General features: G+C 41.9%; 1 long non-coding RNA gene across 1 annotated transcript in view; it reads right to left on the bottom strand.

Annotated features, from left to right (window-relative positions):
* LOC133652285 (uncharacterized) overlaps positions 1 to 7798 on the bottom strand; it is a 44423-nt gene extending 36625 nt beyond the window's left edge. Inside the window, exons 1-2 of the long non-coding RNA XR_009826559.1 lie at positions 7341 to 7798; positions 5862 to 5917 (exon numbers count right to left, since the gene is read on the bottom strand). This is a non-coding gene — a long non-coding RNA (uncharacterized LOC133652285). The remainder of the gene's footprint in view (positions 1 to 5861; positions 5918 to 7340) is intronic.
* Between the last annotated feature and the right edge of the window lie 17930 nt (positions 7799 to 25728).

The raw sequence follows: 25728 nt of genomic DNA, 5'->3' as shown, positions 1-25728 counted from the left end.
GTTTAGGGCACGTCCGACCGATAGGAGGCCACAGGGAAGACCCAGGACACGTTGGGAAGACTATGTGTCCCGGCTGGAACGCCTCGGGATCCCCCGGGAAGAGCTGGACGAAGTGGCTGGGGAGAGGGAAGTCTGGGCTTCCCTGCCTAGGCTGCTGCCCCCGCGACCCGACCTCGGATAAGCGGAAGAAGATGGATGGATGGATGGATGGATGGATGGATGGACTTGAATATTAATGATATTATTATTATAAGCGCTAACACAGACAAACTATTTTGAGCGGCGACGTGATCACTTTCGGTGTCCCTATGGTTACATCATCAAGTGGTCTGCTGCTTCTTCGCTTCCTTACTCCCTGTAAGTTTATTGTGGATCATAAATCTTCATGCATCATGCATCTCACCTAAAAAGTAAATGGGTGAAGATTTAATTCGACAAGTTGGGACACTTTGACAGCCATTTAAGACCTGGAACTGGCGAGAGCGACACGAAAAGTGCTTGTCCCCCACACCCCACTCCGTTTCTTCACGAGTATTATAAGACATTTTTCATCTCAATGGGAATATATGAACATCCTAGCAGTCAGCATCCTAATGACAGCAGACTTGCACAGTAAGTGACATTTTATTATATATGTTGGCTCTCATAAAGTCTGCAGTGAGCAGAAATCAGTGATGAAAAAAAAAAAGCAAACAAAATAATGTGCCGCGCATACTTAAAATGATTAAAATAGGTAAAGATTAAATGTTATTATAAATGTGCCTGTTACTAGATTACATATATACTTTCATCATGTATATAAAACTGCAATAGAGGTGTTTTTAGGGGCTCTATAGGCAGAATTGAACGGCTCCCATAGACTCCATTGTAAGCGGACTTTTGATGGAATTTATTTAATATTTAGAATGCATTAAAAATAAAATCCATCCGTCGTCATGTCTTTCATAATGATTGTGAACAAATTTCCAAAAAGAACGTGCAGTTCCCCTTTAAAAAAGAGAAGCGAATTTGATAAAGGAAAAGTTGAGAAAAAAAACAACCTGTGAAACACACCAAAACAATAACAGTGTACACAAATATGAATATTGGCAACGAAAAACATGTCATGATACAGAAAAATAGTCAGGCACCAAAAATATTAAATTTTTTCAATGTTTGTATTTATTTGTTTGTTTCGGTGCCAATGCAACTCTTTCTATAATGTCTTTTTTTTTCTCCATTAGCACAAATCTTACTGGGTGTGTTTTAGTTCCATATGTCTTGGGCTCGGGCAACATGGCGGAACAGGGGTTAGTGCATGTGCCTCACAAAACATCGATTCTGCGCTCGGGATCTTTCTGTGTGGAGTTTGCATGTTCTCCCTGTGACTACGTGGGTTCTCTCCAGCAGTGGCGTGAAAAGAAAAAAAAAAAAATTAAATTGTTATATGTATCCAGCAGTGGCGTGCGGTGAGGTTCATGTAAAGTGAGGCACTGACTTCATCACAGTCAGATTTACAAACATATGAACCCTAAAGAGTATCTTATTCACCATTTGATTGGCAGCAGTTAACAGGTTATGTTTAAAAGCTCATACCAGCATTCTTCCCTGCTTGGCACTCAGCATCAAGGGTTGGAATTGGGGTTAAATCACCAAAAATTATTCCCAGGCACGGCGCCACTGCTGCCCACTGCTCCCCTCACCTCCCAGGGGGTGAACAAGGGGATGGGTCAAATGCAGAGGACAAATTTCACCACACTTACACTGTAAAAAAAAGACATTTGAGAAAACGCAAATTTTCAAGGCAACATGATGCAACAAGATTTTTGCGTTTTCTCAACTTTTGACTACTGCTAACCAGACACTGTTTTGGTACACTGTAAAAAATAATTATAGTTTTTAAGTTAGTCAGACTCAGAAATAAGGTTTCACTATGTTTAACTACCAAAACAGTGTCTGGCCAGCAGTAGTCAAAAGTTGAGAAAACGCAAAAATCTTGTTGCATCATGTTGCCTTGAAAATTTGCGTTTTCTCAACTTTTTTTTTTTTTTACAGTGTATAGTGTGTGTGACAATCATTGGTACTTTAACTTTACACTTACAAACTGTAGCACACAAAAAAGCACATTTAAAAAAAAACAATGTTATTATGGTCTTACCTTTACTTATAAGTGCAGGAGCAGTGGTGTTCATGTTGGAAGAGTTGTGAATGAATGAAATATGAAATCCGCGCAGCAGTCTGCAGGTGTACCTAATGTTGTGTCCCTGTTCACGGCTCCTCCGGCGCGGCGCACGAGCATTGTTGTTTTTGCACTTTTTGGCTTCTTGTTAAGTGACTTTTTTTGGGTGGATTCGGTCTTGCACGTGGAGGGTTTGGGTGTGGGCTTTGGTTGGTGTGGCGCTCCCGTCGGGCGGTGCATTCTGCGGCGGAGGTGCTTGGCACCAGGAGGCGGGGTTATGAGACGAGCCTCCAGTTTTATGATCGCTCAGCACAAGAAATACGTTACACACATACAGTTGTTGACAAAATACACTGTACATTATATACCTCAGCTAACTAAACTATGGAAATGTATAATATAATTCATATAGCAATACAGTCTCACTGCACAGCAGGCCAGCAGTTAGCCAAGTCATTGCACACAATCCATGTTGAGGCACAAATCAGTGACGTGCCTCAACTGGCTGCTGATCACCGCACCGTCTCTTCTCAGTATTTGAACGGCAAATGTGAAAATAAAAATAAAAATAATCTAAAACTGGTGAAGTTAAATGGAAAATAACTTTAGTATAATCACTGGATACATATAACAATTTAATTAATTTTTTTTCTTTTTACTTTTTTTTCTTTCCATGATGGCAGGTGAGGCCGTGCCTCCCCTGCCTCTAGTGACTGCACGCCACTGGTATTCAGTGATTATACTAAAGTTATTTTCCATTTAACTTCACCAGTTTTAGATTATTTTTATTTTTATTTTCACATTTGCCGTTCAAATACTGAGAAGAGACGGTCAGCAGCCAGTTGAGGCACTTGTGCCTAACCATGGATTGCGACTCGGCTAACTGCTGGCCTGCTGTGCAGTGACACCATATTGCTATATGAATTATATTATACATTTTCATAGTTTAGTTAGCTGAGGTATGTAATGTACAGTGTATTTTGTCAACAACTGTATGTGTGTAACGTATTTTTAGTGCTGAGCGATCATAAATCTGCTGCGGAGACACACTGTGTGAGGCTCGTATCATAACCCCGCCTCCTGGTGCCAAGCCTCCGCCTCAGAATGCACCGCCCGACGGGAGCGCCGCGGCCACACCAACCAAAGCCCACACCCAAACCCTCCACGTGCAAGACCGAATCCACCCAAAAAAAGTCACTTAACAAGAAGCCAAAAAGTGCAAAAACAACAATGCTCGCGCTGCAGGAGCCGCGAACGACCGCAGGGACACAACATTAGGTACACCTGCACTGCAGGTATATGTTTTTAAATTTGACTGTGATGATGCAGTCGTGCCTCACCAGACATTAACCTCACCGCACGCCACTGCTCTCCAGGTACTCCGGCTTCCTCCCACCTCCAAAGACATGCACCTGGGGATGATTGGCAACACAAAATTTGAATGTGAGTGTGAATGTTGTCTGTCTATCTGTGTTGGCCCTGCCATGAGGTGGCGACTTGTCCAGGGTGTACACCGCCTTCCCCCCAAATGCAGCAAGAATAGGCTCCAGCACACCTCGCCACCCCAAGGGGGACAAGCGGTAGAAAATGGATGAATGGATGGACATCTTGGGCTCTACTTCGTGAACTTTGTGGCCACTAGACGTCATCAAAAAACATATTACCACTTGACTTCAAAATACTTGTAAACAGCATAAATCCATTCCATACTGTTAATAATAAAAGAGTGTGGAGAATGCATATATTTTTAAGGGTTATTTCTTTTTTCATAGTCATGTTTCAAGCAGCTAATATTTTCCCATGTGTACACTTTGTGCTTGTATCTTATGTCCGCTAGTAAACACTGTGCCTTACCTTGAAGGCGCTGGAATGTTGAGAGTATAATGTACTCCCTTTGTATCTTATCTGTCTCGAACAAAAAGACTGTTTTCCTTTGTGGGGAGGAGGGGCTGTTTTCGCTCTACATAAGCTGACTCTTTCTGTTTGACTTTAGACCGCTTCTTGATGCCGCTATTAACGCACTGTGAGACTGGTCTCCTAAAGCTTCAGTAAAACTTGATAATATTCTTATTCTGTCTTGATGGTCCTTCTTACTGAACATTTATGTCATCCGAAAGAACTTGGGATTGACCAGTGTGTTTTATTCCCTGAGAGGAAGACTGGTCTGACGCAACAAGAGTTAGAGTGTTTAATACCTACCATTGTTTTCTGTTTGACTAATTTCACCTGATCAAAACTTTTCTAACATTCCTTACAACAAAATAATATAAATATGTTTGATTCCTGCTGTTATCGCATCGGATCAATACAGTTAATGTTCAAGGCTCCAACATGGGAAGTGAAAAAGTTGTATCGGTACACCCTTAATGCCTACTTCATATTTATGTTGGGTGCATGTTCCAGTGTACATGTTCTTATCACCTGATGTGGTTGACAGAAGCATATACCAGGGGTCTAAATCTGGGTTTATTAAAACCGGAAAATGACATTTATTGGAATATGCAATACGTCTTGTCTCAAAAGTTTTTACAATATTTACTATAATTTTGACCTGCTCAGTGGCCTTGTGGTTAGAGTGTCCGCCCTGAGATCGGTAGGTCGTGAGTTTAAACCCCAGCCGAGTCATACTAAAGACTATAAAAATGGGACCCATTACCTCCCTGCTTGGCACTAAGCATCAAGGGTTGGAATTGGGGGTTAAATCACCAAAATGATTCCCGAGCCCGGCCAACGCTGCTGCTCACTGCTCCCCTCACCTCCCAGGGGGTGGAACAAGGGGATGGGTCAAATGCAGAGGATAATTTCACCACACCTAGTGTGTGTGTGTAACTATCATTGGTACTTTAACTTCATAATCTTCAAAAAGGGACAAGCGGTAGAATGGATAGAAGGATGGACTATAGTTTGCATTTAAGTCCTATCATCTTTAAGCGATGCAATGACATTGTCGCCATTGTTTAGCTTTTTGCGGGAACAAAGTAAAAAAATTGCGAGTTTGATAGCATCCTCGCCTCGTCCTCCTTTTCCTGCCTTGAGCCATGTCCACGTCCCGCCTGACAATCTGTCCTCCTCAACTCACTGCAGCATTCTGAAAACACTACAGCTGATCAGGAGGGGGCAATCATGAGTCACCTGAGCAGCTCTGTGTGTGTGTGTGTGTGTGTGTGTGTGTGTGTGTGTGTGTGTGTGTGTGTGTGTGTGTGTGTGTGTGTGTGTGTGTGTGTGTGTGTGTGTGTGTGTGTGTGTGTGTGTGTGTGTGTGTGTGTGCGTGCGTGTGTGTGCGTGTATGTACGTGCAGGATGTGTGACTAATGCGTTTGCAGTTGGGATTAACTTTTACACCCTGAGCATCATTCTCCTGAAACCTCTTGATACAATGTGCTTCTCAACACACACACACACACACACACACACACACACACACACACACACACACACACACACACACACACACACACACACACACACACGCACACACACACTTGCACACACACTTGCACACACACTTGCACACACAGAATGCAAATGGTTGACTTCAAAAATAGCAAATGTTTACTATGATGAAAGGTTTGGCTTATATTCTCCTCTAAGAGGATGTGAGCCAAGACCGGGATGTGCCAGCGATGTCTTTGTGTGCGAATGTGTGTGTGTGTGCATGTGTGTGTGTGTTTACGTGCATGAATGTAAATTTGGCGCTTTTGTACCTTGGTTCTTGGTTGGCGTGCCATCAAAGGCGGGCGTGTAATCCAGGTCTGTGTCGCTGGCACAACAAAGAAAAGTGTGCATGTGAAACATGTTGTTCTTCCTCTTTTTTTAAGATTGAGACGTCAGTTGCAGAACAATTTTTGACATTCTTTAATATTTTTGCGTTTCTCCAGTGTGAGCTTAGTTCACCTTTTAAAACCAACCAGTACAGGGGTGAGCATGCTTGCATCTATGTTGCCACGGTAACTTCTGCACAATGTTTGTAACTATATTGTTACGTACGGCGGGGGAAGGAGATGACACCATAGCAAGGACCAGTTCAATAGGTTTATTGATACTGATGAATAGTTGGGGTGTGTACATACTTGCCTTCCCTCTTGATTTTCCCGGGAGACTCCCGAATGTCAGTGCCCCTCCCAAAAATCTCCCGGGGCAACCATTTTCCCAAATTTCTCCAGATTTCCACCCGGACAACAATATTGGGGGCGTGCCTTAAAGGCACTGCCTTTGCGTCCTCTCTCACCTGAAAAGGAGACTATTACATATGTCTCCGTTATCCATAAGTTTATCTATAACCCATAAAGTAGACAGGCACTGAGCTATTTCTCAGCGTGTGTTTATTCCAGCCGGTACATTAATACACTGACACACAACATCCGGATTCCCATCATGCATTGTTTCAAAACTACGGCAAGTAGTTATGTCCAAAAACATAACAGAGACGAAGCAGAAGAACGAAGAAGAAACATGGCGACGACGAGTAAGAAGAAGAAGTATGCTTGCAAATTCCAAAATGATTGTAAAAAATAATTTCAGTTAATACAGGACAGCTCGAAGGGGAAGGGGTATGCCGCCTGCAAATTTTGTAGATCAGACTCCTCCATTGAACACGGTGGCCGAACGGATATATTCATTCATGAACGGATTATATATATATATATATATATATATATATATATATATATATATATATATATATATATATATATATATATATATATAAAATAAATACTTATATACTCTCCCGAATTCGGAGGTCTCAAGGTTGGCAAGTATGGGTGTGTATGCTACTCTACGTGAAGGGTGCAAGACGATGTGTGTCATGATCCTTGGTCCGGATCATGTTTTATTTAGTTATGTTCTGTTAGTTTTGGACTCCCATAGTTCCTGTTTTGTGCACTTCGGGGGTTTGTTTTGGTTACCATGGGTACTAATTGGTTTCCCCTGCCTCTGATTAGTGTTAGGCACGTTCATCTGCTGTTAAACACTAATCAGAGAGCTATTTATTCACGCCACACTCTGTCTGGTTTCATTGTTTGCGGTATGCAACAAGTTACGTTGGTTTATTCCTGGTCTCGATTCCAGATCCTGTGCTAAGTTGTTGCCCTAGCTTCCTGTGCGATCGGCACTCTTTTCTTTTTTTGTTTTGCCTGTATTTTGGTAGTTGGATGAATTATGAAGAATAAATCAAGTCCTACCTTCACGCTTTCGTCCGGAGTTGTCTGTTTTGCATCCTGGGAGAACAAACCTCACAGTGAGCTGTGACCCCGATCGTGACAGATTGAAGCCAGCTCCCAGTCCTTCCGCAGCTGACTTCGAGGAGATGGAGACGCGCCAGCGAAGATGGAAGCCATCCAGAAAGGCTTCGCCTTGTCGTCAGGACGCGTCGTTCCCCCAAACTCCTCCTCCGGACAGCAGGGAGGGAACTGAGGGAACTCTCTTGAAGGAATCAATAAAGTACTATCTAGAACGCCACAAGCAACACTGCATTTCTCGCCGCCGAAGTTTGGTAATCCAATCCACCACTTCGCCAAACATTTCACTGCATTGGTGGTCGAGCGAATGCACTCTAGCTCCGATGGTGTCACTGAACCGGCGCGCGGCAATGACATCACTCCGCCGGCGTCATCAAAGGAAGTCACGAAACAGGATGTTCTTTTTTTGCCTTTTGTCTCCCTTGCTCAACCAAACAAATACTTTATTTCAAGAATAAAGCATTATCAGAACATTTTTTTGAACATTAGGTCTAGTCAGTCCCAGTTACCCAAGACTCTAGCCCCGCCCACATCACAGACTTTTTCCTCTGGTCCTCCCAAACAACCTCAGATGGGGGATGGGAAAATACATTTTGGACAATTTAAAGGGGATGAGTCTACACCCCTCCTGACCTCACTCCACCCACCTCTAAAGACTGTTCCAGACCGCAATGAGCGCATCTGGTGTCCGCTTTTTGAGGGGGGGGGGCTGGTGCCGGGAGCTGTGCTAGTGGGGTGGCTCAGCTGCGCCCAGCCAGGAAGCAACCTCCAGCCCGGCCACCACCACCAGTCCTTCGGCATGCCAAGCCGCAACCCCCAGCTAGGCCACCTCCGCCAAGCTCATGGCTAACATCATCTCCAGTGGGCCAGCAGACGCCACCACCCTCTCCGGTGGGCCTGCAGACGCCACCATCATCTCCGGTGGGCCTGCAGACGCCATCCTCTCCAGCATCTGAACCTGCTGTTCCTCAGCTAGCTCCTGTTCCTGCTCCTCAGCTAGCTCCTGTTCCTGCTCCTCGGCTAGCTCCTGTTGCTGCTCCTCGGCTAGCACCTGTTCCTGCTCCTGCTCTTCGGCTACCACCTGGTCCTACTCCTGCTCCTCGGCTAGCACCTGGTCCTGTTCCTGCTCCTCGGCTAGCACCTGTCGCTGCACCAGTCGCTGCACCACGGCTAGCACCAGTCGCTGCACCACGGCTAGCACCTGTTGCTGCACCACGGCTAGCACCAGTCGCTGCTTCCACGCCCGCCTCGACGACATTCCCTGCTTCCACGCCCGCCTCGACGACATCTGCTGCTTCCACGCCCGCCTCGACGACGTCCGCTGCTTCAACGCTGCCTCGACAACGTCCGCTGCTTCAACGCCTGCCTCGACGACGACGAGCCCACCTCCCCGTGGGCTACGGATGTATCCGTTCCCTGGTCGCCCGCCTCGCCAAGTGCACCCACCTCCCCGTCGGCCACGGATGTGGCCGTTCCCGGGTCGCCCACCTGGCCTGCTGCAGCGACGTTGCACTCGCCGCCGCCACTTGACTTGTCCTCGGTGGATTTGGGGACACTTGACCGTGCGACCCACCACCAAGTCCTCCCTCCGGCCTCCCGTGACTCTTGACCCTGCTTGTTTTTTTTTGTTTTTTGGACATCTGTAATCTGTCCTTAAGGACAGTATAGTTATGTTCTGTTAGTTTTGGACTCCCTGAGTTTCTGATTTGTGCACTTCGGGGGTTTATTTTGGTTACCATGGGTACTAATTGGTTTCACCTGCCTCTGATTAGTGTTTGGCACATTCACCTGCTGTTGAGCACTAATCAGAGAGCTATTTATTCACGTTGCTCGCCACACTCGGTCTGGCTTCATTGTTTGCGGTATGCAACAAGTTACGTTGGTTTATTCCTTGTCTCGATTCCTGATTCCTGTGCTAAGTTGTTGCCCTAGCTTCCCGTGCGATCGGCACGCTTTTCTTTTGTTGTTTTGCCTGTATTTTGGTAGTTGGATGATTTATGAAGAATAAATCAAGTCTTACCTTCACGCTTTCATCCGGAGTTGTCAGTTTTGCATCCCTGGAGAACAAACCTTGCAGTGAGCTGCGACCCCGATCGTGACAGATGTGTAGAATTAACAATGTAAATGTTACTAGAGTTTGTTGTAAGTGCGTGTTGGATGAATCCTTCGTCAGACCAAAGGGTTAAGGCAAGAAGGCAGTCCGTAGGCAAGCGAGAGTTCGGGGGCTGGAGGGAGGCGATGAGGTCCGTGTCCAAGCGGGGGTTGAGGATCGAGGGAGGCAGTCCAGAATCCGGTGAGAAGTCGAGGCACACATCTTGATCACGGGAAACAGAGGGAACACTGCGGGGCACACAGAGGACATAAGACACGGGCACAGGGAAAGCACAGAGATAGCGAGTACGCAGAGGGAGGCCAGAGACGGGATGCTTACTACGGAGAGTGAACTACGTTCCGGCACTGGATCTTTGGGTCCGCTGGTCTTTATTCCTTCTGCCCTCATCTGACCCAGGTGCTTTGATTGCTGACTGCCTGTATCCGTGCAGGCACATGGCCGCGATACGGGAAGAGCGAGCAGGGGCGTGTCCCGGCGCGTTTTTAGCGGAGGTGCCGGCTGTGCTTTCAGCAGATGACATGCAGGATTGCGCATGGGCCGTGACAAATATATACATGCTATATAATCATGGGACCAGCAGCAGTGCTCAGTTCCAACACCATATTCTTAAAGGGGACTGATGATTTGATCTACATTTAAAACACTTCATTGTGGTCTGGATCAGGGGTTCTTCTTTTCCACTACAAAAGGGCCCGACCCACTCCAATATTAACACTGAATTCATCATCTTACACCAAACCTAAACAACTGGCGGCCCGCGGGACACATCTGGCCCGCCAAAGCTTTTCATCAATCAATCAATCAATCAATGTTTATTTATATAGCCCTAAATCACAAGTGTCTCAAAGGGCTGCACAAGCCTCAACGACATCCTCGGTACAGAGCCCACATACGGGCAAGGAAATACTCACCCCAGTGGGACGTCGATGTGAATGACTATGAGAAACCTTGGAGAGGACCGCATATGTGGGATGTCGAGTGGGTCTGACATAATATTGTGACAGTCCAGTCCACAGTGGATCCAACACATCAGCGAGAGTCCAGTCCATAGTGGGGCCAGCAGGAAACCGTCCCGAGTGGAGACGGGTCAGCAGCGCAGAGATGTCCCCAACCGATGCACAGGCTAGCGGTCCACCCCGGGTCCCGACTCTGGACAACCAGCACTTCATCCATGGTCACCTTTTCATATGGCTCGCTAATAATCACCCAACTAGGCTTGACGAAACCATTCAAACTAGGATTAATCATGAATGCAGTACTCCTGCCATCCAGCAGGAGGAAACAGCGAAGCATATGTATCACAATGAAGAAACAGTGGGTTGAGTACCAGAAAACTACTCATTCAACCCTGAAAAAAAATAAAAATAAATTGCAAAAATCTGACTCTTAACAATGACTGGACAACAGAGTATGAACATTCAGCCCGAGCAAGTGAGTCATTGTTTTCTGGCGGACCTTTTTTTTTGTTGTTGTTCTTTTTTTTGTCCTTTCCACTCACTCAGGCAAAAATCATATTGTTGATGTAGATGCCCATATCTGCTGTACAGATATATTTTACAAAAGAGAAGTGGTAGAAAATGGATGGATGGCTGGATGGTCTACTGATTATAAGGTTATCTGTATTTCATGTATGCAAACATATTTTAACACAACCGATTTTGACATTGGCAAACAAAATGCTTGGTCATGTTTCCTCGTTGAGCCTGTGGATTAATTTGAGCAGTGCTGCCACCTAACTGGAGGCTAGTGTTGTAACGATACCAATATTTTGGTACCGGTACTAAAATTATTTTGATACTTTTCGGTACATTTGTAAATAAAGGGTACCACAAAAAGATTGCATTATTGGCTTTATTTGAACAAAAAATCTTAGGTTACATAAAACATATGTTTCTTATTGCAGTTAAGCAGTGAACATACAAGACAACTTGTCTTTTAGTAGTAAGTAAACAAACAAAGGCTCCTAATTAGTCTGCTGACATATGCGGTAACATATTGTGTCATTTTCCATTCTATTATTTTGTCAACATTATAAAGGACAATCTGTAAAAATGTATTATAAAACTATGGAATAAACTGGACTTACAACACAAGCAATGCCAAACTATTAATCGATTTAAACTATTATACAAACATGGGGTCTGGTTCAAATATAGAGATGAGGGTCTTTAATTTGACCTGCTGTTGTACTCTGTCTCAAAGTGTTAACATGTGCTCAATGTTTCCTTACCATTATTGCTATGTTGTCTATTACCATTATTGCTATGTTGTCTATTACCATTGTTGGCATTTTGTCCATTACCATTGTTGGTATATTCATTATTCCTACATTGTTGATACAATTTATTGTTACAGTGTAATAATTATTGTTACCTGTGGTAATGCCACTATGATACAACATATGTATTATAATCTTTGAACAAAGTAACAGTGAACTCATGTGAATAATCACTGAATGGAGAACTGGGGGCGCGATTCAAAAAATTATCTTCTTCCCACTCCCTTTCAGGCAAAACTGGACAATCATGCATTACATACTATACATTACCTTTTGCACTATATTAATTTATATTATTATGTGTTGTCAACTTTGTACTTTTTTATGTCATTGCCTGAAATAAATAAATAAATGAATGAAAAAATGAATGAATTATTAATCTACTTGTTCATTTACAGTTAATATCTGCTTATTTTCTCTTTTAACATGTTCTATCTACATTTCTGTTAAAATGTAATCATCACTTATTCTTCTGTTGTGTTATACTTTACATTAGTTTTGGATGATACCACAAATTTAGGTATCAATCCGATACCAAGTCGTTACAGGATCATACTGTCACGACGCAGACTCGAACCCGTGTTGCTCCTGCAACTGAGTGTCAAGATTCCTCCTCTGGCTGCTTGCCCGGACACGCCCCTGCTCGTGCTGGGAGCAGCACGCCCACACAGCGACAAGGCTGCAAACAATCACTCTTCAGCACACCTGCACTTGACGAGAGGGAGCAGCATAAAAGACCAGTAAAGCCAGGAGACCTTCGCCAGAACGTAGCCAATCTTCCCTAAGTAAGCATCACGTCTGGCACCCCTCCCTTGTTCCTTGCTCGCCTTCTTGTGCTCTCCCTCGATTCCGATTTGATGTCTTTTGTGTTTTCCACAGTGTCTTTGATCGTGTCTTGCCTCACGACCTCCTCCCGGATCTTTACTTGCCTTCCCCGATCCTCGACCACTGCTTGGACCCTGACATCGTGACCTCTCTCCAGCCCCCGACTGCTTGCCTTCCTGCTGACTGCCTCTTCGCCTTCCCCCTTGGATTTGACGAAAGATACATCCAACACGCACCGACAACATCCTCTGGTAAATTCCACATTGTTAATTCCACACATCGTCCGCATTCATTCACTAGTGGTAGCATACACACCCCACACATTCATCAAAGGTTTCAATAAACCTTCTAAACCGCAGTTCTGCCCTGGTGTTGCCTCCTTCCCTTTGCCTAGTACACAACACATACATTGGTCATATTCAAAGTCCTCATGTGTCCAGGGACATATTTCCTGAGTTTATAAAGGTCATATAAATTAAAAACAAAAACAAAAGAAGATGTTGTGATGCCAAAAAATATTGACGTAAACATAGTAGTATCGACTAGATACCTGCCTGTACTTGGTATCATTACAGTGGATGTTAGGTGTCGATCCACCAATGACGTTTGTTTACATTGGGACGCCGGTGAGCTACGGTGTGTAGTGATGCATGTTTAGCTATTCCTCGTCCTGCAGGGGTGATACTTGTAAGAAACTTACTTTATTTGTCGCCATGGAGGCGAGGATTAGTGATTTAGAAGTCGCTAAAACACTGCCGACGGCGGATGGACGTTAGCCGCTAGCTAGCTAGCCATGTTTTAAAGCACATCTTCCTGAGGGCGTTTCAGTGTTATAACTTCACCTTTATCATTAGTTTTTAAGCCAAAATGCGTCCGTTCTCCCTTTTCTGTCTACACACTGTGTCTGCTTGTAAGTACTCTGTGATTGTGTGCTACGGAACATGCTCCTCTGCTAGCAAAACCAGCAATGTCACAACGTTAATTCGATGCTGGCGCGGGGTGGTGGTGGTGGGGGACCGGTACGTTTCAGAGACGGGATAGTACCGAATATGATTCATTAGTATCGCGGTACTATACTAATACCGTACAACCCTACTGGAGGCATAAGTATTTTTTAAGAATGAAAAAAGATGCTATTACTGGAAGTCCTCTGACCCACTATTTGAGAAGTACTGCACTAAAGCTATGCTTATATTTACTTTATTGTTATTTGTGTTAAGAACTGATGGTGTTTCTATTCTTTTATTTACAGAATTCAGTCTAGCTCTGTGAAGCTGACTTTTATTCCAGTCTTGAATCCTTCTTTTAGCACACTTCATCGTGCACTTTGTTGCTCCCCAGTGTTCAGCTAATAGATGATCTTGACCCATTAGGTCTGAGTGCACACGGGACCTGGTGAGAAATACCCAGAATTCTCCTTCCTGCTCCACTTTTTAACTGCGTTCTTATTTCCAATCAGTCTGTGGGTATCGCGCACACATCGGCCTTCGCCCCACAGCGGTATAAGATGAGAGCGACACAGGTGGAGAGAGAGAGCGAGAGAGCGATGATATAATCAAATCTACGCAAACTCATTAGCGAAGGTCTCCTGAAGGGCCGAAGGTGGGCGCGTCTTCCTCAGCGAGCCATCCATTATGCTGAGTGTGATGTATTGCTCTCGCTTAACGCAAACTGGTAGCGTTTTCTAGCGTCCCACGCTGACCTGCAGATCACAGCTATTTGTTAGAAGACAACGTGATTAGAGAGCCAGGAAACTCTTCATCTCTCACGACTCTGCTTTGGAGTCAGAAATAAGAAAACGTGAACATTTAAATTATTCTTATTTCAATTTAATCTATAATTTATATTTAAAACAATGTTTTTACTCACACGCCATATGATTGATAAATTAGCGCCCCCTACTATTGTCAGAACAAATGACAGGAATTTAATTACACAATTAGAATGGCAGGTTGTAAATGGAGGGTTTCCTGGTTTGATCCCAACCTGCTCATGCTGAGTTTTTGTAAATTGGTGAATGTAATAACGGGTGTACTGAATTTTACATATAAAACCCAGATATGTAAAAACCTAATCAGGTATAGCGACATTCTATATACAAACCCCGTTTCCATATGAGTTGGGAAATTGTGTTAGATGTAAATATAAACGGAATACAATGATTTGCAAATCATTTTCAACCCATATTCAGTTGAATATGCTACAAAGACAACATATTTGATGTTCAAACTGTTAAACTTTTTTTTTTTTGGGAAGTTTTTTGAAATATTTTTTAGAAGGCCAATTAACATTTTTTCCTGCTCTAACTATAAACATATTCAATTTATTAATCATAAAATCCTACTTTTCAGAAATTAGTTTACCACAGTTAGGCTGATAAATGAAGGACAATTGTATAAATATAGTGTAAGTACAAAAGTGTGCAAATCCTGACACAACAATACTAGAGTTGTCCTGATACAAATATGTTGGTACCGGTACCAAAATGTATTTCGATACTTTTCTAAACAAAGGGGACCACAAAAAGTGCATTATTGGCTTTATTTTAACAAAAAATCTTAGGGTACATTAAACATGTGTTTCTTATTGCAAGTTTGTCCTTAAATAAAATAGTGAACATACAAGACAACTTGTCTTTTAGTAGTAAGTAAGCAAACAAAGGCCCATAATTTAGCTGCTGACATATGCAGTAACATATTGTGTCATTTATCATTCTATTATTTTGTCAAAACTATGAGGGACAAACTGTAAAAATGGATTATTAATCTATTTGTTCATTTACTGTTAATATCTGCTTACTTTCTCTTTTAACATGTTCTATCTACACTTCTGTTCAAATGTAATAATCACTTATTCTTCTGTTGTTTGATACTTTACATTAGTTTTGGATGATACCACAAATGTGGGTATCAATCCGATACCAAGTAGTTACAGGATCATATATTGGTCATATGCGGCTGGACTTTAGCCGCTAGCTAGCTAGCCATGTCTTAAAGCACCTCTTCCTGAGGGCGTTTCAGTGTTATAACTTCACTTTTATCTTTAGTTTTTAAGCCAAAATGTGTCCGTTCTCCCTTTTCTGTCTAAACTCTGTGTCTGCTTGTGAGTACTCTGTGATTGTGCGTTGCTGAACATGCTCGTCTGCACGTAAACCAGTAATGTCACGATGTGACGATGACGGGGGGGTTTGGACCTGTACTTTTTAGAGGCGGTATAGTACTGAATATGAATCATTAGTATCGCACTACTATACTAATACCGTTATATCGTACAACACTAAACAATACACACCAGGGCTACTAGACGGCGATATGTTTTTAATGTAATGCTTCTTCTTTGTCTGACTAGTTAACGTGATATCTTGTAAACGGTTTTTAACGGAAGCATTAAACACTTAAAACTAAGAGAGCCACGCATGCCAGGTTAGGTTAAATACAGCTTAAAACAATAGGAATGTTTTTGGGTCAGCCTGGCGTCCAGACGCTGCACTTGAGCAACATTAGCAGTGAAGTAATGGCGGCGGGCTCACTTTAAGGCTTAGCGCGGCCTTTTTAAGTGCTTAGCCTAAGCTCCTTTGTGGCGGGACAAAAAAGGAGAAAGCTCGGCCCGGAGAGCGGGAAGTGACACCAATAGACGGACAATGGCCACACGCTTAACAGATTAGATGCTCACCAGCTTTTTGGACGTCGTGTAAACAAAGCTTAGCTAAGGATTTTCACTTTTGCGCCGTATCTCTTTCCACCCTGGATTCTCCGGCTTTTGTTGGCGCAATTATCCACTTTGTGCTGCTCTTAATGCCCGCCTCTGTTTTCTTTTTAAGCGATGAGCTCTTTAAGTGGGCGAGTAAGCCACCGTCACGCAGGGATTGTTCATGTAAATGTCAGGGTCCCCTGTGGAGGGGTCGCGCCTCTTCCTTCGCTCAGAGAGGCACCGGGAAAAAGAGCTGCTATTGTTTTGTGCTGACGAGTGCTAAAAAATAAACCGAGGATGAAAGTCTAGCAATGAGTCATCACTTTCTTAAGACATGTTTTTTGTGTTGTTGTTGTTTGGCCAAGGAGGGAAAAAGTCTCTTTTTTTCATTAAAGTCACAACTCAACTTTGGTTTGTGGTGTTTCAGCTGCTGCTGTCAGCGTATTTGAATTATCTTGTGAACGCTGACTGACTCCAACATTCATCTTATTTCATGTCACGTCATAAACAAATCATTCACTTTTCAGCCTGGGTTGTGTTTCAATTCGCATACTTAAGTACTGAAATTCACAATTGTACGGCAACATACAGTACCCAGATGTTGCACTTGACATATTCGCCTTGTATGCGAATCCACACCCTACGGAATAAGCACTGTGGAGAATGTGTACACTTTTAAGTGTTCTTTCTTTATCCATAGTCATGTTTAAAGCAGCTAATATGTTCCCATGTGTACACTTTGTGCTTTTTCCTTATGTTCGTTAGTAAACTCTGTGTTTCACCTTGAAGGCGCTGGAATGTCTTTTGGGAGTATAATATACTCCCTTTTTGTGGAGGAGGCCTTAGAACAAAAATGCTATATTTCTTTCTGGGCGGGAGGGGCTGTTTTCGTACTAAATAAGCTGACTCTTTCCGTTTGATTTTTAGACCGCTTCTTGATGCTGCTATTACCGCATTGTAAGGGCTGGTCTCCTAAAGCTTTAGTAAAACTTGATAGTATTGCTATTCTGTCATGGTGGTCCTTCTTACTCAATATATATGTAATCCGAAAGAATTTGGGATGGACCAGTGTGTTTTATTCCCTGAGAGGAAGACCGGTCAGACGCAACAATACACAGTGTACTTATTGAAGAATAGGTACGGAATAGAAATGTAACAATTAACGGTATTAATGATAGATTCAAGACAGCTAGTATTGTTTCAGATTAAAATTATTTTAAAACCGGGATTGAAAACCACATTTCAATAAACTCATGAACCGGTGATTATGCTAATTTGTCGGAGAAGTTAATTATATATATATTGCGCTTTTCTCTAAAGACTCAAAGCACTTTACATTGTGAAACCCATTATCTACATCTTTAAGTTACATTTAAACCAGTGTGGGTGGCACAGGGAGCTGGGTAGAGTGTCTTGCCCAAGGACACAATGGCAGTGACTAGGATGGCGGAAGCAGAAATAAATAAATGATAAATGGGTTATACTTGTATAGCGCTTTTCTACCTTCAAGGTACTCAAAGCGCTTTGACAGTATTTCCACATTCACCCATTCACACACACATTCACACACTGATGGCGGGAGCTGCCATGCAAGGCGCCAACCAGCAGCCATCAGGAGCAAGGGTGAAGTGTCTTGCCCAAGGACACAACGGACGTGACTAGGATGGTAGAAGGTGGGAATTGAACCCCAGTAACCAGCGACACTCCAATTGCTGACACGGCCACTCTACCAACTTCGCCACGCCGTCCCTAGATCAAACCTAGAACCCCTCAAGTTGCTGGCACGGCCGCTCTACCAACCGAGCCACGCCATCTACAGAGAAGCACACTAGTGTGTTAATCGCTATTGAGCTTAAATGCTAACGTGAATACACGACACACTAAATCTTTTGTGAATTAAGACGGAAGATATGTGAACACTCAAATAGGGACGGCGTGGCGAAGTTGGTAGAGTGGCTGTGCCAGCAATCGGAGTGTTGCTGGTTACTGGGGTTGAATTCCCACCTTCTACCTTCCTAGTCACGTCCGTTGTGTCCTTGGGCAAGACACTTCACCCTTTGCCTCTGATGGCTGCTGGTTAGCGCCTTGCATGGCAGCTCCCGCCATCAGTGTGTGAATGTGTGTGTGAATGGGTGAATGTGGAAATACTGTCAAAGCGCTTTGAGTACCTTGAAGGTAGAAAAGCGCTATACAAGTACAACCCATTTATTATTTATTTATTTATAAATAACAACGTCTCTTAAAGGAGACCTATTATTAGTTTATTATTATTTCTTCGGTCAATCGTCAACAAAATAAACAAACAGTTGTACATTCATAGATTGAATATGAAAATGTTGCGGACCGAAAGGGTTTAGGCTGAAGTTGAACACTTATTGCGCCTAACCCTATAAACAATGTCAAAGTACAAGATGAACTTCCGAAAATTATGAAGTGTCCTTTGTACAAAATGAAAAAACAACTGTGTTTACCTACTGGTTGTCAGGCTTGTCACTGACAGTTTGGTTATGTTTTTTTTTTCCTTTGTGTTTGTGTTTTATTTTCTGTCAGCACTCTTATTTTGGTTCCAGTTCCTGCACGTCTCCCTGAGCGCTAGTTTCCCTCACCTGTCCCTGATTGGCAGCCTGGCACACCTGGTGGCAATTGCCAATCATGCATATTTATACCTGCCTCGCCCTCCAGTCAGTGCTGGAGGATTGTATGCTGTAGATTGTTTGCTGTCCCCAGTTTTCCCTGAATCCTGAATCCTGAATCCTGAATCCTGAATCCTGTTCTCTGCTTTCCTAGTATCCTGTATCCTGTCTCCTGGTTCGTGTTTTCCCTGCATTTTTAACATTAAAATCATGTTTTCCTGCATCAAGCCTGCCATCTCTTCATCTTGGGGTTTGTCACCAACACTTCCTGAATTTGGAATTTGTGTTTTTGGCAGCTGCAAAATTCCTGAAAATTCGAAATAATCCATGGAAGCATGGAAGACAAATGTATAAAACAGTCTGGCCTTCCTTTATAGTACCTACAAACAAGACGTTTGGAATTCGCCCCATTTGTGACGTTTTCCCCTTTTGGTGATGCCAACGGATATCTTTATATACAGTTAAGTGTTACCCGAAGACCTCCATTCATCTGCCATTTTAGTCAATAGGTTCATTATTTTTCTCTGTCCTTTTGTTGTGGGGGAGACTGGCTCATACATGCACATGGATTCTCGCTAGGTGTGTAACAGTATCGTAGATACCGCTGTATTGCGGTTTCAAAGTCTTCACAATAATGCAATGACACGTGACCGTATCAAACAAAAACTTTGTGTGTAGTTTTTTTTACTGGCGCTTTGTCGTTGGCTAGGTCTGAAAATAAACAAAATCTCCCAGAATCCTCTGCGGATCACGGGGTCGACAAGGTGGGGCCGTGGAACGCCGCAAACAGGAAGTAAAGTGTTCATAGTACACAAACAAACCCTGGCGAAAGCATAACCTCTTTGGCAGAGATAAGAAAATCTGCATTCTGCATGGCAAATCACTTTTGTCTCAAGCCTGATCCAGCCTGTCACGTCGCATTGCAATAACGGAAATCACCCCAAAAAAAATGTACCCCGCGGGAAATAGGAGTCTTCTAAAAAACTACTCGATGAATACTCAATCAATACTCAATCCAAATCAGTCAATTTTTCAACGCTTGTCATTTTTGATGTAGCCATATCCAGCTACACTCGGGCGGAATGCAGGGTACACCTTGGACAAGTCACCCACTCATAAACTGTCAACCAGAAAACATATTGGAAGCCAGCAAAGCCAAACATCTGTTTGTGAGTTATTTACATTATTAAAAGTTACCATACTTTCTGGACTATAAGGTGCACCAAGTTATAAGGCGCACTGCTGCTGAGCGAGTCTATTCAGGACTTTTTTCATACAAAAGGTGCACCGGATTATAGGGCGCATTAAAAAGGTCATACTATGATTTTTTTCTAAATGTGAAACACTTCCTTGAGGTCTACATAACATGTAATGGTGGTTCTTTGGTCAAAATGTTGCATAGATTATGTTTTACAGATCATCTTCAAGCCACTTTCTGACAGTCGCTTCTGGATGCGCCGTTTTGTGGCCTATTTACGTGCCTCCACTTTGACAGTGTCCCGTCAGTCATGTTTTTAGTTTTTAGCGCTTTCCATATGGAGTCTATAAATTAGAGTTAGAGTTAGAGTTTGAGTTTATTTCGAACATGCAAGCATACAACATGATACATCACAATTTCCAGTTTCTCTTTTCAACATGTTCGAAAAGGAGTAGGAAGAAGCAGAGCTTTTTTAATCCTACCCCTTTTCTTTACATAACAGTTGCTGAAACTTTTTTTATTCACTTCCTGTTCTCAATTTATTCACAATAAACTCCATAGGTAATCACAATAAAAATAAATAAATAAATAATAGTAAGAATTTAATAATAATAATTGGTGAAGAAAGTCATATTTCATATGATGAGATAAGTAAGATTACTTTAAGAATGAATGAATGAATGGATGAAATAAATTGAAAATGTTTGTCATGGTTCTTCTTCTTTGTACTTTGTAAACACTTTAAGTTTGAAGAGTTTCTTGAAGTGGATCATATTAGTACATTGTTTGATTGCTTTGCTTAATCCATTCCATAATTTAATTCCACATACTGATATACTGAAGGTCTTAAGTGTTGTACGTGCGTACAAATGTTTTAAATTACATTTTTCTCTAAGATTATATTTCTCCTCTTTTGTTGAGAAGAATTGTTGTATATTCTTGGGTAGCAGGTTATAGTTTGCTTTGTGCATAATTTTAGCTGTTTGCAAATTCACTATGTCGTGGAATTTCAGTATCTTTGATTCAATAAATAAAGGATTTGTATGTTCTCTATATCCAACATTATGTATTATTCTAACTGATCTTTTTTGTAACACCGTTAATGAATGAAGTGTACTTTTGTAATTATTTCCCCATATTTCTACACAGTAGCTCAGATATGGTAACACTAGTGAGCAGTATAGACTATGAAGTGATTTTTTGTCTAGAACATGTTTTGCTTTATTCATTATTGACGTGTTTCTTGCTACTTTATGTTGTATATTTTTTACGTGAGATTTCCAGTTCAATTTATCATCAATCATTATACCTAGAAATTTGGTTTCATTTACTCTTTCAATTTCTATTCCGTCTATTTGTATTTGTGTTTGACTTTCTCTTCTACTGTTACCAAATAGCATTATTTTAGTTTTACTAAGATTCAACGGTAGTCTGTTTTTGTCAAACCATCTTTTTAATTTGTTAATTTCTTCTGTTATTATTTGTATTATCTCCTTTGTGTTCTCTCCTGAACAAAACGCTGTTGTATCATCTGCAAATAATACTAACTTTAAATCTTTTGTAACTTTACAAATGTCATTTATATAGAGATTGAATAATTTAGGTCCTAATATTGATCCCTGAGGTACACCACAGGATATATTTAGCGTTGTAGACATGTGTTCGCCTAGCTTCACGTATTGTTTCCTATTCGTTAGATAACTTCTTATCCAGTTTAAGACTAACCCTCTGATGCCATATCGTTCTAGTTTTTTTATTAAAATATTGTGATTAATTGTGTCAAATGCTTTAGTTAGATCCATAAAAACTGCTGCTGCACATTTTTTACTGTCTATTGCATTGGTAATTTCTTCTGTAATTTCAATTAAAGCCATTGAAGTTGAGACATTAGCTCTGTATCCATATTGGTTCTCTTCGAGTATTCTATTTTTATTTATGAAACTCTCTAATCTGTTATTAAACAGTTTTTCAATGATTTTAGAAAATTGTGGAAGTAAAGAAACAGGTCTATAATTTGTAAATTGTTGTTCATCTCCAGTCTTATAAATTGGTGCAACTTTAGCTATATCCATTTTGTTTGGGAATGTACCTGTTTGAAATGATAGGTTACTAATATACATTAATGGTCCTGAGATCTCTTCTATAACCTTTTTTATCGTTTCCATATCAATTCCATTACAATCAGTTGAAGTCTTAGATTTACATTTTTTCACGATTGTAACTATTTCCTCCTGTTATTTACATTATTAAAAGAAACTTTCCACTACTTTATATTAGAACAATACGCTACTTTCAATTACAACGGGTAACCGTGAGAATAAGGGATGTAACGGTATTAAAATTGCATTAAGGCCACGGTACAATCCATCTATCCATTGTAGCGGTGTGGCGTGCAAGGACGGGAGTGGAAGAAGTGTCAAAAGCTGGAACTAACTGTTTTCAAACTGTTGTTGACTTTACTTAAATCAACAACGGAGCAGCATCTCCTCATCTGTGGCTCACTAGTGCAATAACAACGCCGGAAATGTGTCCCGCGAAAAAACAGTTCAACCGGAACTCTCTCATAACTAAAGTTCCGTGGGTGAATTATGTAAACTCACTACACTGATAGTTTTTAAAGCTTCCATAGCTAGATATAAGTTAAAACTTTCCACTACTTTATATTAGAAATGGCAACAGCGGAGGATAAATGCCCCATAACAAGAAGATAGAGAAAATGAAGAAGCTTATCGACTATTACTATCACGGAATGCAGTGGCTCAAATTTTCGGGACTTATGCAGATCTCAAATACACATCAATACATACCAGAAGGTAAGAAAAGTTGTTTTTGCAAAATATTGTGAAACAACGCCAGATAATATGTCTGCTAATGGGTGCCATTTTGCGGTCCTTATACACACACCATGGTAATACTTGTATCTCTGACTACAGTAGCCGTAATGGGCCGACAATCCATCAAGCGGTGCGGCTTCAAAGTCATACTAAAGCATTTTGACAGATTGTTGAGTGCCGTGTGTGGAGTTCTTTATTTTCAATGGAACATTTAAAGTTTTGGTGTTGTTTACTGATGTCATATTGCAGTCTACACCTATCTCTTATATGTGACTACCATCTACTGGTCACACTTATCACTACACCATGTACCAAATACAATTACCTCGAGGTCGGTAAGCACAACCAGAATTATTCCGTACATTAGGCGCACCGGGTTACAAGGCGCACTGTCGATTTTTGAGAAAATGAAAGGCCCTAAAGTCTGAAAAATACGGTATATTCTTAGTCAACTTTTTGAGAAACAGCATTTTCCAAACTGATAAACATGTCCACTGTAGAGGACACATCTTCTCAGAAAGTAACAGCCGAGCCGCTGCTGCCCACTGCTCCCCAAGGGGATGGGTCAAATGCAGAGGACAAATTTCACCACACCTAGTGTGTGTGTGACAATCATTGGTACTTTAACTTTAACGAAAGACCCCAAAGTGAACATTGTTGTTTTACACTGAATGTTTACATTGTCACTTGAAAGACACTCAACTGTAGTTTGTTTATAATATTTGCTTGAAACAGTGGATGTTCCAGCACATTTATTTGCATTTCAAAATACATGTTTGTAGTAATAAATATGATTGGAACATTTGAGCATTATACCTGTGTTTGATTACAGAAAATGTGTTTATTCTGTATTATTTCTATTTTTAAGTCTTATTTTTTTTGGACATATTTCACAATAATATTGTACCGTGGGGGCAGCACGGTGGAAGAAGGGTTAGTGCGTCTGTCTCACAATACGAAGGTCCTGGGTTCGATCCTGCGCTCAGGATCTTTCTGTGTGGAGTTTGCATGTTCTCCCTGTGACTGCGTGGGTTCCCTCCGGGTACTCCGGCTTCCTCCCACCTCCAAAGACATGCACCTGGGGATAGGTTGATTGGCAACATTAAATTGGCCCCTTTCGCCCGAATGCAGCTGAGATAGGCTCCAGCGACCCCGAACGGGACAAGCGGTAGAAAATGGATGGATGGATTGTACTGTGGCCTTAATACGATTGTAATATCGTTACATCCCTTATTCTCACTGTTACTCGTTGTAATTGGAAGTAGCGTATTGTTCTAATTTATAGACTCTATATGGAAAGCGCTAAAAACTAAAAACATGGCTGCCGGGGTGGAGACGTTGTCAAAGTGGAGGCACATAAATAGGACCACCCACAAAATGGCGCATCCTGAAGAGACGGTCAGAAAGCAGCTTGAAGACATACTTGCCGACCTTGAGACCTTCGAACTCGGGAGATTGGGGGGGGGGGGGGGGGGGGGTGTTGAGGTGGGCCGGGGTTTGCTGGTAGAGGGGGTGTATATTGTAGCCCGGAAGAGTTAGCGATGCAAGGGATTCTGGGTATTTGTTCTGTTTTGTTTATGTTGTGTTACGGTGCGGATGTTCTCCTGAAATGTGTTTGTCTTTCTTGTTTGGTGTGGGTTCACAGTGTGGCGCATATTTGTAACAGTGTTAAAGTAAATTCAGGAGAATGGTCGCCTCGGGAGATTTTCGGGAGGGACACTGAAATTTGGGAGTCTCACGGAAAAATCGGGAGGGTTGGCAAGTATGCTTGAAGATGGTCTGTAAAACTCTATATGTGCATCATTTTGGCTAATGCACCTCCATTACATGTCATTTAGACCACTGGGAAGTGTTTTAAATGTAGAAAAAAATCATAATATGACCCCTTTAAGATACCAAACCAAAGTTTAATGTTTCTTCTACCAATGATTTTGTGTGTCTGTTTATGTATTTATTTTTTTAAACATAGAACTTGGTATAGGTTGATTGGCAACACTAAATTGGCCCTAGTGTGTGAATGTGAGTGTGAATGTTGTCTGTCTATCTGTGTTGGCCCTGCGATGAGGTGGCGACTTGTCCAGGGTGTACCCAGCCTTACGCCCGAATGCAGCTGAGATGGGATCCAGCACCCATCGCAACCTCAAAAGGGACAAGCGGTAGTAAATGGATGGATGGTGGATAGAACTTGGTAAAAAGATTTGAGTGTGTGTGTCAGTACTTTTTGAGCAAATTCAACAATATCGTGATAACACTGATATAAAATATAGCAAATATAAAGTACACTTGGGTTCACTTACTTCAGTTACACTCACTATTTGTCATTCAGGCCTGCTGAATATTCTGTCTAATGTTTTGAAGACACCGTTGTGTGTTTTGGCTATTTCTAATCACTCTTGTAATATTAAATAATGATGACTCTGTATAACCCCAAAGTCAAGCTCCCTTCCATTGGTACAAATGTCAAGTTCTTAGAAAGGGGGACCTAGCCTCAGATATTATTATTTTAAAATTTTAGTTAGCTACACATGCTATAATTTTAATTAGTTACACATCCTTTTGACACAAATTCCCCTCATCGAACAATGGAACCACTGAAGCTCCCGGAATTCTTGGACTAACCTACATCTTCATGAACTGTCCTTTTACTTGGACTCGCCCCCAACTTTGTGGACTCTCTAACCTAGTGGATTTATTTGCTCTTTGAGCATAAGAAGATTGAAGTATTATTGATGGAGACACATTTTTTTGCATTGACTTGTT

Source organism: Entelurus aequoreus, linkage group LG01 (assembly GCF_033978785.1).
Source record: "Entelurus aequoreus isolate RoL-2023_Sb linkage group LG01, RoL_Eaeq_v1.1, whole genome shotgun sequence".
NCBI classification, from domain to species: domain Eukaryota; kingdom Metazoa; phylum Chordata; class Actinopteri; order Syngnathiformes; family Syngnathidae; genus Entelurus; species Entelurus aequoreus.
Note: the sequence above shows the minus strand (reverse complement) of the source record. Positions and strands in the feature narration are given on the sequence as shown.